Raw genomic sequence first — 14,729 nt, forward strand, 5'->3', positions numbered from 1 at the left:
TATAAATACTGCCATGTATGCTAAAGGAAAAGGAGTGGTTGAAATATGGTACAAACATATTGGACATGCAAAGGTGTAAATGCTAAAATTAATGCAGTCCAAAGGATTGGTTATAAGGTTGCTTACTTTTAGAGTTGTAGAATTTCATAAAGTATGTGAAGCATGTTTATTTAGTAAGCAGACAAGATAACATTTTTCACATGACAGAGATGCGAGCAGAAATATACTTGATCTTGTGCATATAGATATTTGGGGGCCTATACAAAATATCTCTTGGTGGCAGTAAATACTTTGTCACATTTATTGATGATTGTTTAAGAAAGCTGGGTATATTTCATGAATGAAAATAGTGATGTATTTGAGCACTTCAAAACTTTCAAGGCTACTATTGAAAAATAAACAAGCTTGAAAGTTAAGTGCTTGATGTCAAATGGAGAAAAAGAGTACCTCTCTAATGAGTTTAGTAACTTTTTGAGGTCTCATGGGATAAAGAGATAGTTTACTTGCATGTATACTCCACGGCAAAATGGAGTTGCAAAAAGGAAAAATAGACATATCGCAAAAATTGCATGGGCATTGATGTGGCTAAAAAGAATATGCCAAAATATATTTGGTCTAAAGCTATTCATATTGCTATCTATATTATAAACAGAACTCCCATAGTTGCAGTTCATGGGATGCCTCCCAAAGAATGATTTACAAGCAAGAAGCCTGATGTGTTACACTCGAAACTGTTTGGTTGTATTGCATATATTCATGTGCTAGATAAACTACAAAAGAATCTTAATCCAAAGGCTGAAAAATGTATTTATATTGGATACTCTTTAGAGTAGAAAGGGTATCATTGTTATGATCCTATCATAGGTGAGTTCAAAGTGAGCAGGGATATTATTTTTTATGAGATGAGTAGTTGGTATGTATCTAGTAGTGATGCATTGGACATCTATAGTTAGCCCTTGGTCTGGGAGACTAAGGGTGTAGCCCCACATCTTCAGATGCATATCCAAGTATTGTAAGTAAAGACGAAGGGAAGAAGAAAGTGACAGATGGTATGATGCATCTACTAGTCATTTGGGATTTGATGGAAATTCTAGTGGTTCTGAGAGTTTGGATAATGAGCTTGGTATTTCTTCAATCAGTTTATGTAGATGCCTAGAAAGCCTCATTTAGATGCAATTAGATTCATATTGAGGTATCTGAAGTCCATTTTGTATTATGGACTTTTTAATGAGGTAGATAAGGATATACAGGCGTTTGGATAAACATGTACAAATTGGGCTGGTAGCATGTACAAAAGATCTACTAGTGGATTCATCTTTTCCCTTAGTAGTGTAGCAGTTACATGGAGTAGCAAAAAGTAACCTATAATTTCTTTTTTGAGTACATAGATATAGAGGTGCTACTATGGCAACATGTAAGCTAGTATGGTTGCAAAGGTTATTGGGTGATTTGGATGTGCAAGGAGATGGTCCAATTTTCATTCACTATGACAACATGAGTAGCATAGAGCTAGCTAAGAATATAGTATCCCATGCTAGGACAAAACACATCGAGGTGCATTACCACTTTATGAGAGAGAAAGTACTTGTTGTAGGAAAGTCCTAGGAGAGATTGACTTAGTATATATCCGCATAAAGGATTAAATAGCTAACATTTTCACAAAGGCATTGGATGGAGAGAAACTTCCAAAATTTTGAAGCTTACTTGGAGTTACAGAGCTACAGTTGATCTTGAGGGGGAGTGTTGAGATGGAAAGCTCAACACATGCGGGACATTGATGATGGATCGTCTGGTTAGATGGGTCCACATGTCTACACTTAGCACATCAGTGGTCATTATGATCCTCACATGGCCCCACTGACTTATCACTTACTATATTTAGTTTGTTGTGCCTACCTATAGCTGGCATACTTATAGCGCCAATCGATTAGTATAGTCAATTATACTTTATTTGATTTAGTAGGCCACTTTCCTTTATGTGGTATCTTATCTATACTTTTGTATACATATGTATTGTGTGTGGAAGAAGAAGAAAAGAACAAGCAAGAAAATGTTTTAACCTCCATCTCTCTTCTCATATTCTTGTGTGAGCTTCCTCTTATGTGCATGGTGTGTGTTTGGTGTAGTAGCTCAAGCAAGTACCCCCACCATGTGATTTGTTTTACATCGGTCAATATGGTTGGATGGGTGGGGCAGGCTTGGCCTCAAAGTTAGGCTCATCTAGCTTATTGACAGATAGGAGTGGGAGTTAGAGCAAGAATCTGTCATGGTGTCTTGGAGCTTGCGTTTGAGCTTCTTTCGATGATTGATCCACTCCCACTCAAATCCTACTAGAACTCATCAATTATCTCTAGGGCGGGGCGGCAGGTGGGGTCGCACCATTTGGGTTCTCCGCTCTCCAACCACCCAAGCTTGGAGAAACATGTTCTCCCTCTTTTGTCATTGGGCCGACAAAGGTAAGCTAGGTGTTTTGGCATGCTTTCAACCATTTTTTTCAGCCACAAAGGGCAACAAATCTCTAGCGAAGTTGCTCAGAGAGGGCAGTGTTTGTCTACTTGTAGCAGTCAATCTACACCATGAGCTCCTATTGCCAGTGTTGCTACCATGTCAAGAAGCCATTAAGGTATCTTAGTATCCAAAGAGCAATTCCCAGATAAGCTCTCGCGAGATGAGGAAAAGGGGTGTGGGTGTGGTGGTGAAGAGGCGTTGACCCATCCCAGTAGTAGGGTCTTCGATTGCTTGGCTAAGGGGCTTGGTCTCATGTCCTCTTCTCATGGGCACTTTTGGCCCTTTGATTTCAATAGGGCAAGCTTAAAGGAGAGGCTAGTGGCTAAGGTGGAATTTTTGGGAGAGGAGGGGATTGGGGTTTCCTAGTGAGGATGTGCTTGGTCAACGGCTTGCTTGTCAGGGTTACTCTCCAAGTGCTCCTCCATTTTGAGGACTTAGTCTTTGATGACGGTTGGGACCTCATCTTTGAGTCCTTGTCCTTCCTCACCTTCCATGTGCTCCTTAAAGGCTCTACAACAGTTGCCACACCTACTACAGATGACACTAGGAGGTGTCATCTGCTTCCTTATTACATTGAAGGCCTTCACTTGTGGTAGGTAGAGCATCTCAATAAAGAACTTGAGGGTCTCCTGTTTTGACTTGTGTGGCACTAGGATATTACTGAGCCAATACTCCTTGTTGTTGGTGATGGGACCAAAGATGGCCTCCATCTCTTGGGTGGAGAGAGTTAGTGGGTTGATCGTGCCTTGTTTTGGCAAAGCCAGCTTCTTCTACATGTGACAGAGGGAGAGGTTGTATCTACGGCCTTGGATATGGATGGCGTGGCTCTTTTGGAAGAGCTATTCTAAGATAAAAATTGTATAAGGGTGCGCTGGGATGGTGGCCCATGAGAGGGTGACAAACTAAGTTAGTTGTAGCATATCATCTAAGGGAGGGTGCTGTTGATGGCCTACTATCATAGGAGGGTACACTTCCTTAGTTTATAGTTAGAAGTCATGGTCATACTTACGATAAAGAATACATAGAGGGTATAGAGAGAGGTGAAAGAGAAACAAAGGCAATGATTGCAAGAGAGTGCTGAAAAATAAGAGTGGTGAGAGATGAAAACTACCTTAAAAGATTGGTGAATTAATGTATAGAAGTTTGTGGCCAATGCATGCACACCATGTTAGAAAAACAACCCATTAACATGTGTGATGTGATTGAGATTCTTGAGAAAACATGCAGCTGTGTGGCATCTTCTCAAATGAGTGTGCATCATAAATGAGTGCCACATCAGCAATGCTTACCTTGAGATTAAATTCAATTTGAAGGTAGGCAACGAGGGGAAATAATGATTTGGGATCTAGTGTGGAAGACGTAGGAAAATCCGAATTGAGAGGAAATGGGCACTAGCAGCCTATCGCATGGCAATGCCATAGCCAAAATCCATTGACAGGCCTTAGTACCAACTTGCCTTGTAACTTGGTTAGATGAAATGAATTAGTACTAGAGTCATGAAATACCTAAAATGGAACACTCCACTAGAATTTGTCGAGGAGTTTTCCCATCTAGGTTTTGAAGACTAGGACTAGTTGACCTTTATGGAATAAGGGCTTCTTAGATAGTCAATCAAATTGGTGTTTTTTCCAAGCTTCGACCTCAAATAGGATGTGGATGATGTGTATCCAGTGAGGTAAGCAATGGCTTCCATCTGGAACAGGCGGGATTCCTCCAGAATCAATCGATCCCATACCCCTAGTCAGAAATTGGGGGCTACAAATTCCAATAGTATAAGGGCTTCCAATCCAAAGGCTAACGTGTAGGGAGTCATGCCAATTGCGACTTTGAAATACATTTTAAAAGCCCAAAGTGTGTAGGAAGCTTGATATCCCAATCTTTCTGATGCTGATCTAGCAATTTGGTTAGAATTTTTCATAGAACTTTTTTGCTAGATTATGCTAAACCATTGACTTGTGGATAATAGGGAGATGATTTTTTATGGACAATTAGAAAGAATGAAGTGAGCTCTTTAATGACCTTATTTATAAAGTGTATGCCTCAGTCTAACAAATTCGATCAATGTTCCATACCTAGTGAAGATAACTCAGAATAGACATTTGTTGACTGACTTGGTAGTATTGTCTAGTAGGGCCCAACAAGCTTCTACCCATTTGGTGTAGCAGTTGGTTCCCATCAGTATGTACTTCTTGCAAGTGTAGGTAGCACCTAGAGAGATGGGTCCAACAAAGTCCAATCCCCATTTTTTGGAAAGGTTCTGGGAGTAGGATTGGTTGGAGTGGTAAGTGATTTCTAGCTTCGGGTTGGCCCATTTGTTTGGCAGGAATCACAGTGCTGGATCCACTTTCAAACATCACCATGCATTGTTGGCCACTATCCGGCTTGCTAGATTTTTTAGACTGTGATTTCCATATAAAAGTGGCCTCTGGCAGCTCCTTGGTATGCTTCCTCTAGGACATTAGGCTACTCCATCGGGAGGACCACTCTCTATAGTACTCCAAAGGGAGTGGTAGTATAGATGGCCCATGATGACCTCAAAATGATGGCTTCGGAGAGCCAATTTTTTCCAGTGGACCTTTTGGAGATAGGGTGGGGGTATGCCTATTTCTAAGAAAGCCATCATCTATTCATAGCAAGACCACGGTGGGTTTGGAAGCTCAAGGTCTATGTCATCTACTGCTACTACAAAGAGTTGTGCATTTAGGTATTCATCCTCAATGTCAATTGGTGGTTCTTTGAAATCCAAGGGGGACAAAAAGTCTACAATGACATGTTGAGTCTCAAGGCGATGCACTATCATGTACTTAAATTCTTGCAACAACAGGGATCGAACAAGCCAATCGCCCTATGATCGAACAAGCCAATCACCCTATAACATTTTGTTGCTTGACCAAAAAGTCCAATGTGGAATGATCCACATGAAAAGTGAATGTGTGCCCTAGCAGATAGTGCCAAAACTTTTTAGTAGAGTAGATCAATCCTAGACATTCTCTTTCAGTGATGGAGTAGTTTTTCTTTGCATTGGAAAATCTCAAACTGGCATAAAGCATGGATCAAAACCATTTGTTGTCATCTTGCTGCATCAATACACTTCCAATTGCTATACTAGAAGCATCCACAAATACATGAAAGGTCTTGGCGCCCAATTGGGTAGAATTATAATGGGGGCCTTTGAGAGTAACAACCAAAGGTATCAAAATGTGGCATCAACTTCCTCATTCCATTAGTAAGTTGCTTTAGGCACATGTGCCAATTTGTTGAGTGGAATAGCCAGATGCACTAAAAGACAAAAGTGACAACCATGCCACTAGGTTTGACCTAAAAAGTGAAGTAACCAAGATGGAAAATCTAATATCGGAGCTTGCATTATTATAGCCACCTTGGTGTTGAAGAGCAAATACACATTTGAGGGGATTTAAACGTAGACTTACATCGCGGGCTAGTGAGGTAGAGCCAGAGATACATCAAGTGGAGTGTGTCCTTTCCAAAAACACTAAAATTGTCCAAGAAGACGTGCATGAAATCCATGAGATAGGCCCTAAGATCTCTTGCATCTCTCTCTAAAAGGATACCGAAGCATTCTTGAGGCCAAACCACATCACTGTGCACACATATACTCCCATGCAATGATGAGAGTTGTCTTAGCTTGGTCTTCTAGAGCAAGGCTCACTTGATTATATCTTCTGAAACTGTTGAGGAAAGAGTACATCTCGTGGTGGCTAGCTACTTCATCCAATATGATATCCAAACAAGAGATAGGGAAAGGATCCGAGATTGTGGCCGCATTTAGCTTCATGTAATCCACACATATATGTAGCTTCTTGTTCTTTTTGAAACAATGACGATTGGGGATATCCAATTTGCATGATCAACAAGATCGATGAAACCTACCCTTAAGAAAGGTTCCAACTCTTCTTTGATAAATTTTTCCATATGAGGGTTTCCCAAGAAGATATATCATTAAACTCAGTTAGTAGGCTGATGAGTTGTTGCTAGAACTCTAGTTGCAGTTTGGTGCTAATCCTGGCTAGTTTGGTCTTGTCCAAGGCTAAGATACACTATGTATAGCTCATCCTCCTGGACCCTTATAACTTTCTACATTTATGCTTCAAACTTGCGTTCTTGACTCAAGATGTCACCGATATCAGCATCAACAATCATCTCAGGTGATGCTGTTTCCTAAGGGTAGTTCGGATTTTAAACTTTGGAACATTATGAACTATCATCCTATTCCTACTCATTGGGGGCTTTGAGTTGCAGGCTCTGGAGTTGCATGTATTGTTCACTAATCTAGAGAACATTGATGAGACACCATGATTGCAAGTAAGCTTTAGCCTTCAATAACTCCTCTTCCTAATCATCACTCAATCCCTTGACCATATTGACTCTTTCAACAAGACAATTAGTTGGTGATGTGGGGTAACATTAGTCAACCTAATTGTTATCTTGTGTTGGTTTCTCCAAATAGTCAATTTATCCTTATAGCCAAGGTCTTCCCAATAGAAGGTAGTAATCTTTGCCAGTATGCTCCATGTTTAGAAGTACTAAAGGTACTTGAAAGTGCATTGTAGCAATTTCCAAAATTACTGATCTAATGATTTTGAGAGGATGTACTCTCTCTTGATTGGTCATCTGTACCAGGAAAGGGGCAAGTTCCTAATCCAATAATCCTAGTTGTTGGCAAGGGGCCATTGTGATGATATTTACCCCTGATCCACCTATGAAGTAGGACATTCTGGGTGATTTGATCTCTGAACCGAATAGAAAAGATCGTGATGGTTTAATTAGTAAGGGGATAAGATTTGATCATTTGGCCAAATATTAACTATATTGGGAATTCACAAACTATGTGAGAATTCCCAAATTCCCTAATATAGTGTTCTAGTTGGTATACACCAATCTTGGTGAGGAACTGCATTGGCTGAGAGATCTGGAATTGGTTGCTCTAGTCCCTTGCTAACCTCCAAGACGGGCCATCTAGAACCTGCCATTGAACTAACAATACTCAGTGTTGTGTGTAGCTAGGTTGCAAATTTTGTTCAGACCGCATTTAGCTCCGGACATGTCCATGATTGTTGCATTGTGTGCATTAGAGGTTGCTAACCTCATTCTTCATGTTGTTGTCTATTGTTCTCTTCCCTTTGTCTTTCTTCTTGTTTATTTTATTCTTTCTTCATCCTTATAATCAAACTCTGTACTGTTGGACTCCATGCCCAAGTCAGAATCAGAAGTCAATCCATTGTTTTCATCATGCTAGTGTTTTTTGAATGATTTGCTGGACTTATTTCCTTTTTCCAACTTCTCTTTCAATAGGAACTACTCTAACCTTAGAGCTTTCTTATAGAACCGGTACCAAATAGATCATTGGAGGCAAAGGCCTTTCGAATAGGTTTATTGAAACCTTGGACATACAACATATTTGGCATTTTATCCTTTGGCTGTGTATTCTGATCAACATGGCTATTCAATATTGTAAATTAGTGGTGCTTACATGAACTTACTTGTCATCTTTCTTGAGGTGGTAGAGTTGTTTCAGTTTTTGTGCCTTTGTTTGGTCTAGTTGGAATCGAATAGAAATGCAATTAGGGCCTCATTTCATGATGGCCAACTGTGCTCTATGGCTAACTTGGGTTGCAACCTTCTTTCACATGGAGGATTTGGAAACGGAAACCTTTTGAGCCTCGTTAACCTAACTAGGTTAATTTACTATGTATGCTTCAACTACCAGATAACAACATTTGGATCTTCTTTGAAGATCTTGATGAGAAATTTGGGAGAAAAATGTTTAGGATGGTGTGCCATTGGGATGGGAATTGCAGGTGGAGTGTAGATGACTTGCAGGACACCTTGAGTGCAATGAGAAAGCGACTAGTCAAATTTAAAGGTGAAATAGGTAGAAAGATATCAGGATTCGATTCCAGAGGAGTGGACCGCAATCAACACATCCAAAATGTTAGGGTATTGGAATGTGCCTTGACTACAGCCTCACTAAGAAATGAGCTTGTCTCAAGAGATAGTGTCATCTAGTCTAGACCAGTACTGTCATATATGGCTCACATCATGTAGGACTGCCTCAAGCAAACCATGCAAATGCATATGCATTCAACTTAGTGTGTGGAGAAATAGAAACCGTAGTTGCCATATGTTATTAGTATCCTTGTACAACCACCATAGAGATTTCAGTAGAGCTTTTGTAGCACTTGCACCTTCTCTTCTTCTCTTGGAACTTAATTTCAGTAGAGCTTCCGCAGCATTTGCACCTTCTCTTCTACACAATATGTGTAGGAATCTCCTCTTGGAGCTTGATTTCAGCAAAGCTTCCGCAGCACTTGCACCTTCTCTTATTCTCTTGGAACTTGGTTTCATCAGAGCTTTCGCAGCATTTGCACCTTCTCTTCTCCTCTTATGATGGCCCCACTTAATAGCAACACAAATAGACTTGATCATCACTTTCGATCATTAGAGCCCAAGTTGAAGAGCAAGACATAATCACAATATAGGAATCAAATATAGGAATGAACTCAAAATTGAATGAACAATCGCACTGCTAGAATCAGGGACAATATACCACGGTTACAATGTTTCTCTGGAGGAACAAAGACTAAACAATTGACTGATACAAATGACCAAGGCAATACTATTGCCGAACCCAATGACTAAAGACAATACAAATAGAAGCGATATTGTGAGAGCACTCAATATGCTAGTCGAGAAGACTATAGGATATGGCATATAGCAAGAGGACTTCTTGGTTCTTGGCTTCCAAGGCTATGAATAAGCTTGAGCAAAACCCTTAACATGCTTCCCTCCCTCCTATTATATAGATCATCGCTAGTGGTGGGGCCTTCTACCTATCCATGTGCCTTGTCAAGTGGTGTCCATGTGCCATGCTAGGTTGCCATTACTCCCCTGCTCCCATTAGCTCTTCAATGCATCATTTTACCGACTCCTATGATTAATGCCATTGCTACCTTTAACACTAATACATCCCTAATAGGCACTCATAAGCTCCCGATTTTATAACCCTCTTCATTTTGGCAGGATTTCTTCATAGGTTAAATTCCACCTCACTAGATTGTTGTGCAAAAATAACTTCTTTTCCATCAACTAAGTCTACCAAAAGCTTGGATGAATGTGTAGTATTTAACTTTCTTAAACACTTTGGTGAAATGAATGAATGAGTGCTTCCATAGTTAATTAGAATTTTGAATGCTTTACCTTGGTAAGTTATAGGTGTTTGAATAACTAAGAATTAGCAATTCAGTCCCCTTTTATGGAGGGCAACATGGACACTTGCTCTCTCCATTTCTATCTCTAATGTAGGATTTTCATCTTCTTCCAATTCCTTATGTATCACACCAACAACTTTCCCTTTGCATTTGACCATGATAGATTAGTTTTTACCATGAAACAATCCTTGGCAAAAAGTTTGGTTAAGCTTTGGACATTGTCTCTTAAAGTGGCTTGGTTCATTGCAATGGTAACATTTTTGCACGTCATTGTTGCCACCTATTGGTATAAAATTCTTGACTGCATTTGTTTTGGCCTTCTTCCTTTTGCGAGTTTGGTATTGGCCTTGGGCTCTTTTGACAAAGCCATGTGGCCCTTTGTTTGGAGAACCTTGTTCCCAAAATATTCCACTTCTAAGCTTTGATTGAAGCTCTTGGATAATTAGCATTGCTTGGATTAATGCATCTTGAAGGTCAGACGCATGCATTGCCTTGAGGTGGGTATCCAATAGAGAGTTTAACCCATCATGGAAAAACTTTGATAGGTGTTCGGAGATATCTGTGGGTGGTACGCACTTTAGAAACAATTTGAATTTTGAGTAATAAGCCTCTAAGCTTAGGTTCAATCGGCATAGTATGAAGAATTTGTTCATCTTCATGGTCCAATCAGCTAGCGAAAAGTATCTCCCACCTATAGCTTCCTTTAAATTATCCCAAGTGATGGCTAACTCCAATGCTCCTTGGTCTTTATGCCACTACTTCCACCATAGGTGAGCTTCTCTTAGCTCGGCTTTAACTTAGCTATCATAGCCTAATTGGAAATTGTAGTTCCTATGGCAATGAAGTAGTCTTCCATTGACTCGATCCATATTTCTAATTTGGATTCCACATCTTTTCTCTTGTCTCATCAATTTAGTGGTTTGATCTCCTTGAGGAGTTTCTTCTTCTCATGTACTTTGATAAGGCTAAGAGCAAGCATGGTATCCTAGGATTGGCAAAAAACTTACATGATCAAATTCATGTACAATATATTAAAATTTGTCTCTCACTTAACGTTACATTACAAGATTCCCACAATTTTATGTTTAAGAACATGAACTTAGTATAATGAGTAGACGATTTTGAAAAAAGAGACTATTTTCATTATTTGTGGATGCAATAATACTATCCAAGTTTATTACATCAAGTGGAAATTTTATTTTTGTATGGCTTGTAAGGAAATAAACCCTTTCTATGTTTAGGATTCCATAGCCTAAGGCATTGCATTTCTCATGTAGGGATTTAAGATTGATAATTAGATATATATACATATTGTAATAGGAGGGCGATTCATTATGGATATCCATGAGTTTGTACTATAAGGGAAGGTCAAGGAGCCTTCTATGCAATAAGCGTGATGACCAAAGCGGCCTTGTATGACTACTTTGTCGGCTAGGATCACCTTTGTCACCTCATCATAAATATAGCAGTCCTAACGGATCTGTCAGCTATGCTTATGAACAAGGTGGAATTTCTTCTAGATTTAGAGAATATAAAAGCTTTCGTAACCTTTAGGCTTTCCATCCACTATATCCTTTTTAAGTTGGAGTGGATGTAGAGAAGACCATCAACGTTAATATAGCACAATTGTCCATCCCAAACCCATTGATCTCTCTTGATACAATGGTGAAGAATTGTATAGTCAATCCATGATCCACATAACCTCTCTTCTCCGATCGAAGTCAAAAGAATGATATATACATAGCTCGGAATACTAAAAAACATTCCCAACTTGATTAGTTTGCTAAAGATTCATTCCACATTAGCAGTTATAAAACCTCCAAAATTCTAGGTTAGATTATCAATTTTTTTTCATATATTTTTTAAATATACCTACCTTTCTTTATGCCTTGATACCACATGTGACGTGCTCAATTGATGAGCCTTTAATGGCACAATTTCTAGTGGTGTATCAAGAGGAATACTCTTAAAGATGGCGCGAAATGCTATGATGTTGAGGGTGCTTTACTCACAGAGGAGATAAATAGAAAGAATGTGGATACCTCTCACACCTCATGCATTGACTATTAGGGGCAGACATGATGGTAAGAGTGGTAATGAGACCACCATGGTAGAGACTCATAGAGGCCTATGGGTAGTCTTGCAGTAAGTCTTGTGGTTGTAAGTTCTCTTTGACATGTCATTATTGTGGGAAGCAAGGTCATATTTAGCCACAATGTAGGAAAAGTTTGATGATTGCAACATTGTCCCTAATAAGTCTAGTGTAAAGATTGAAGAGATATAGTGCAGTCACAGTTTAATGCTTCTCAATTGCTCGGTGCTTCATCTACATATTATCAATGTTGGCTACTTGATTCAAGGGCTTCCTTTCATGTTGCTCCATATAGGGATTGGTTTTAGTCCTATTGTAGCATGACAGGTTCTATGTGACTCAAAAATGACTTGGTATATGATATTATTAGAATTGGGAATGTAATGCTATAGTTTCTCTTAAGTAGCTCTTTTACTTCGCATACTTTACGCCATGTATCATCTTTGACCAAAAGTCTTCTCTGCTAAAATAGTTGGATGATCCATGCTATAATGTATCTTTTGGTGATTCAACATAGAAGAAAAAACTTATATTTGCTCAAGGTGCCAAGGCTAGGAGTCTGTATCTTTTATTTGTATTTGGGTCTCTTGACTATGTTTTGGCTCTGGCTAACATACCACATGTATCTTTATTGCATCCTCGCCTTGGGCACATGTCTTTTTAAAAGGAATAGAAATTCTTATGCATTTGTAGTATCTTCCATCTCTTGATTACAAATGTTTTGATTCTTATGGCCATTGTCTTTATGGCAAGCACACATGCAGTTTTCATAAGAAGTCTACCATTATGCACATGGGTGAGTCTTTGGCTCTTGTGTGTTCTTATGTATGTGGTCCCATGCCCTATCAATCATTGGGTGGCGTGGAGTACTTTGTTACATTCATTGATGATTATTCACATAAGGCCTAGGCATCTCCTATTAAGTAGAAATCAAATGTCTTATCTACCTTTCAATGTTGGCTTGCTCTTGTTCAGGAACTAGTCAAGATATCTTCTAAAATACCTTAAATCTAATAATGGGGATGAGTATATCTTCAAAGAATTTAAATAGCTTTGTGATAAGAGGGGTATTAAGCATCACTTAACTGCCCTAGATGGCCCACCCCAAAATGGTGTTACCAAGTGCTTTGCACACTATAGAGTATTGATAGACATTTGATCGTATCTCCACTTTTTTCTTATGCTCCCATAAATGCGTATTGCCCTTTAAGTGGGAGATTGTTGGGGTAAAGGCAAATGGTCGATAGCTGAGTGCGCACGCCTTATATATGTGCAAAGTATAACTGAAGGTAGCAAATAATAAGGGTATCATTCATTTTGTACCCACAACTCTCTTATGTTCTCTCTCTCAACCCTCTTACAAGAGAGATGAAAAGGATAACCTCTCAAACTAGAGACCCATCACATGTCTTATATCAACCTACAAATTTATACTAAAACATTAACAAGAAGACTCTCCCCACATCTAAATGGGTGGATAAGAGAGAAATTTTGATTTATTAAGGGCAGATTCATTCATGACTCCATTTCATCATGGGAAGGATTCGAACTTGCTCAAAAAATCTAACGAGAATTTACTATCCTTTAAGATTGATATGGATTTACGTAAAAGATTCACAAAATACATTAGTATTCTATTTGGAAATGTAAGTGCTAAGTTATAATAAATGGTGAAATATCATACCCCTCCCCTTTTTGAGATTTATCAAGCAAGGGTGGCAATTGTGTCCTTACTACTCCAGCAATGTACTAAGCACAATGACCTAGATGAAAGCATTAGCTAGGTTACACTACCATATTCTAAAAGGCAAGATTTTTTTATATTGTAGGCATTATGGGCCTATAAGTAGCAAATGGAATAAAGTGCTTGAGTAGGGAGGGGCCACCTGCACAAACAAACCAACCTAGGTACATAGAGGCAGCACCTAGTGGGCTCTGTACAAATGGATGGACCTAGGTAGATAGAGGTGGCACCTCGCAGTGCTTGGTGGGGTTTGCACAAATAAATGAACATGAGTAGACAAAAGCAGCGCCTAATAGGGTTCATAGGGTAGAGAGAGAGAGAGAGAGAGAGAGAGAGAGAGAGAGAGAGAGAGAGAGATAGAGAGAGAGAGAGAGAGAGAGAGAGAGAGAGAGAGAGAGAGAGAGAGAGAGAGAAGAAGAAGAAGAAGAAGAAGAAGAAGAAGAAGAAGAAGAAGAAGAGAGAACCTCTCATTTGTGCAATACAATCATAGGGAATTAGGGTGTAGCACATAAATCAAAATATTTAAAGGTTAATTAGAATGTAATATTTAAGAGAAATATTATTTGATAGAAATTTTTTTAATAGTTTTCCTTGATATGCATGCTTACATGATAATCAAACATTTAATCAGGGTCCATCCTTACTTACCTTTTTCATTACAAGTCATATTCCACTTTGTGGTCCTATGGGTGATAGTTTTAGTTGGAGCACATATACCAAAGATGACACACATTTAATTGTGGTGTAATACCAAAGTTTAAATAAGAGAATTGTCACAAGGCCATGCATGCAAATATTGTGGTAGCTAAAATAGAGTGCTTTGGGAATATTGAATAGATTTTGGAGATTGATTATTGGAGCTTCATCATGTTCATCTTGTATATCTAATGGTACAAAGTGGTGATAGAGGGCCCAAATACAACTATTTGAAGGAGACCTTCAAGATTCATGGAGTGGACTCCATGAAAATCTAGACAGACCTACATGACATCTCGGTGATCCCCACCAACTATTGTGAGCTATCTCACAAACTTATTGCTTTCCACTTGTTTGATCCACATTCACTCTATGCAACTTTCTCATATGCATTGTCTTATGTGTAGATTGCTTTATCCTAATCTATTGGATGAGGAATGAAACTAGATGGTGCAAGTTG

This window comes from Lygodium microphyllum, chromosome 13 (assembly GCF_053477565.2).
Source record: "Lygodium microphyllum isolate KBCC chromosome 13, Lygodium_microphyllum_v1.1.10, whole genome shotgun sequence".
NCBI lineage: Eukaryota > Viridiplantae > Streptophyta > Polypodiopsida > Schizaeales > Lygodiaceae > Lygodium > Lygodium microphyllum.